Source organism: Bubalus bubalis, chromosome 15 (assembly GCF_019923935.1).
Source record: "Bubalus bubalis isolate 160015118507 breed Murrah chromosome 15, NDDB_SH_1, whole genome shotgun sequence".
Taxonomy (NCBI): domain Eukaryota; kingdom Metazoa; phylum Chordata; class Mammalia; order Artiodactyla; family Bovidae; genus Bubalus; species Bubalus bubalis.
The window spans coordinates 44,720,843-44,724,581 of record NC_059171.1 but is presented as its reverse complement, the minus strand read 5'-3'; the positions used below and the strand labels follow the sequence as shown (position 1 = coordinate 44,724,581).

Below are 3,739 nucleotides of genomic sequence, written 5' to 3'. Positions count from 1 at the left end.
AGATCCAACCAGTCCACTTTAAAGGAGATCAGCCCTGGGTGTTCTTTGGAAGGAATGATGCTAAAGCTGAAACTCCAGTACTTTGGCCGCCTCATGCGAAGAGTTGACTCATTGGAGAAGAATCTGATGCTGGGAGGGATTGGGGGCGGGAGGAGAAGGGGACGCCAGAGGATGAGATGGCTGGATGGCATCATTGACTCGATGGACGTGAGTCTGGGTGAACTCCGGGAGTTGGTGATGGACAGGGAGGCCTGGCGTGCTGCGATTCATGGGGTCGCAAAGAGTTGGACATGACTGAGCAACTGAACTGAACTGAATAGCCAAAAACTATACACATGCTATGCTGTAAAAATGCAGAGTTAACACTATTGGGAAGAAGGCTGTGGGGGTTGTGGAGATGCTCTTTGAAGATCTGCAGTATCTCTTGCTCTCCCACATCCCATTCTGCGTTTTGTTCTTCAGAGAAGGCCATTTGCTTTTTTTTTTTTTTTGGAAAGTTCAGAATGGGTTGCCTTCAAACACTGACCCTCCTTCCCTTCCCCTCCACTGGGATGGGTGTGCAAACTGTATAGCATGGAACGGCTTTCAAGCCCTTGGGCTGCTGTAGGGCACAGAAACTATACTGGCTCTTCAAAGAACATCTTCTCAAGCCACCTTTATGGTGTCAAGACAAGGAAAACTCCTTTCCCCACTTGAAACCCACAGTCAGATATGACAGGGGCTGGTATTCAAGAGAGTTAATTCCTGTCATCTCTTTTGTCATCATCCTCTGAGGGGTAAGAATGCCACGTCAGCCTTTCATCATAGAAGGATATGACAACCTGTGGACACTTGACATTGGCTTCCTTGGCAGGGACCAGGTCAGCCTCATCAGAATTCTTCATGTCATCAGGAACATGAGGTCTCCACTGGAGTCTCTAGCTCCAATAATTCGCTCTGGTTCCAAACCCCGGGCAAAGCCTCCTGGCTTTTCTGACTCTTCTTTATTCTTCTTTGGTTTGCTCTCCTCCCCCTTATCTTCTGAATCAGAATCAGCTTTGCGCTTGCCTGCCTCTGATTTATCTGTCTTGTGTGCTGTTTTCTGTGACTGCAGAAACTCAGCAATGAGGTCAGGGCAATCCAGTTTCTCTTCTGGTTCCCATGTGTTATCCTCATCTGAGAACCCCTTCCACCTTAGGAGATACTCCACTTTGCCCTTTACCACTCGATGGTCTAAAACTTTTCCACCACATATTCTTCTTCCTCCTCTTCTAGCACCTCCTCCACTTTCTTCTTTTATTTTTTCCCCATAATGCCCACCAGCTTTCTGGTATAAAGGATGATGCTGCTTGGGTCTTGTAGTTGTCAACCCTCCCTACACTCGTTCAAGCATCCAGGCTGTCTCTTCTGTCCTCTTCCCAATTTACTATGTTTCCTCTCCAGCCCAATCTCCCAGCCGTCCACCCAGCCCACGTCGCATTGTCTCGGTCTACTCAGGCCAAAGAGCGACCTGCAAATGCCTCGTGTTCTGTATTTTCTGATGATGAAAACTTCGCTCAGCCAAATTGAGCTTCTACGGGTGGCATGAGCACCTGTGCACCTTCAGGTCAGCAGACATGGACTCAGGATCTGGAGTCACCAGGTGCTGTGCCAAATTCCTTGCAGTACCAGTTATGTGTTTTTGTGTTTCTTTCCTTCAGTGGACTATGAGATTTTTGTCTCTTAATACCTGCTATAAAGTAGCAACTCAATAAATGATAGATGAGTATATGATACAGAATCATGATTTCATTCATAATTTAAGTCTCTCATTGAAACGCTATTAGGCCCAGTATAGACATTCAATACATCCTCTTCCTTTGATTGTTTGCCAATGCTCAAGTCATGTAGTGTGAAATGTCTTCTAATTTAACCTTATGATCCATTTATGTTTTTATTTTTATTAAATGCATTATCGACTGAGTTTTTAGAACTGGTACTGGGTTTGCATATCCTCTGGTTCCTTTATGGATAGAATTCTGAACATTTCAGAAAGTTGTTTGCTGATGTGCTCTGGGTATGATGGGGAATCACCTTGCTGCTGCTAAGTCGCTTCAGTCGTGTCCGACTCTGTGCGACCCCATAGACGGCAGCCCACCAGGCTCCCCCGTCCCTGGGATTCTCCAGGCAAGAATACTGAAGTGGGTTGCCATTTCCTTCTCCAATGCATGAAAGTGAAAAGTGAAAGTGAAGTCGTTCAGTCGTGTCCAACTCTTAGCGACCCCATGGACTGCAGCCTACCAGGCTCCTCCGTCCATGGGGTTTTCCAGGCAAGAGTACTGGAATGGGGTGCCATCGCCTTCTCTGATGTTATACATATTTGTTTTTTCAAAGGAATGGGAGATACATGAATTAGAACATAATTTAGATATGGAAACCTACTCTGAACTCTCTGTTGGATTAATCATTAATATATTTTAAATTCCATATTTTGGGTGGAGGTAGGACATAAACTGTGGTGTTGGAGAAGACTCTTGAGAGTCCCTTGGACTGCAAGGAGATCCAACCAGTCCATCTTAAAGGAGATCAGTCCTGGGTGTTCACTGGAAGGACTGATGTTGAAGCTGAAACTCCAATACTTTGGCCACCTCATGTGAAGCGCTGACTCATTTGAAAAGATCCTGATGCTGGGAAAGATTGAGGGCGGGAGGAAAAGGGGATGACAGAGGATGAGATGGTTGGATGGCATCACCAACTCAATGGACATGGGTTTGTGTGGACTCTGGGAGTTGGTGATGGACAGGGAGGCCTGGCGTGCTGCGGTTCATGGGGTTGCAAAGAGTCGGACACGACTGAGCGACTGAACTGAGGACATAAACATGTTAAGTGTAACTATATAAATACTTGTTAGTCGCTCAGTCGTGTCTGACTCTTTGTGACCCCATGGACTACTGTAGCCTGCCAGGTTCCTGTGTCTGTGGAATTCTCCAGGCAAGAATACTGGAGTGGGTAGCCATTCCCTTCTCAAGGGGATCGTCTCAACCCAGGGATTGAACCCTGTCTCCGGCACTGCAGGCAGATTCTTAACCATCTGAGCCACCAGGGAATCCCCTTGTAAGGCAAAGTCAATAAAAAGTTTCCAGGTAAAATCTAAGTGGGGAGTTCTATTTTTCTAGGGATGAGTAACATCCAGGTGAGATTACATCCCTCTAGAAACAAAGCTGTCACACTGATGCAAGGATAGAGAGCCTGCTCTACTGATTTTGAAGGAGGAAACAGACAGAACAGGCTCCATCTTGAAAGCAGGACTCCATCTTGGGCCGGACTGTGGGCTTTGAGCTCTATTCCCAGTGTCTATGGAAACGACATATCAACTGGAAAACCAGGCCCCCTGGATGGAAGAGCCCCAGGGCTCGTACCTAGACTCTCTGTTGCCTAAAAGAATACCCTAATTATCTGTGTAACCGAATAGAATCATAAATTCTATTATGCTTATTGGGGTATGACCACAGGCCTATTGATAATTGTCCACTGTTAACTACTTAGGCGTAAGGCATATGAATCACAGGTTAACTTTGATTGTGTCTTTCTTTTCCTTTGTTCAGACTAGTTTCAGGGAATTTGGGGAGGTGGGTTTGGGCACGTACACTTAGGGTATATAAGGTTTTCAGAAAAACTGGTCAGGGTCCTTGGCTAAGAGGAGACTCTGCCTTGGGCCCGCCGGTGTAATAAACTGCACTCCACTGTCAGCATTGTCCTTCTGAGTGAGTTTGTTTCCCAG

The 3,739-nt window shown here is 46.2% G+C and overlaps 1 pseudogene; it reads right to left on the bottom strand.

Moving 5' to 3' along the window:
- Window positions 1–344: 344 nt before the first annotated feature.
- Window positions 345–1,290, bottom strand: LOC102393368 (annotated as a pseudogene).
- Between the last annotated feature and the right edge of the window lie 2,449 nt (window positions 1,291–3,739).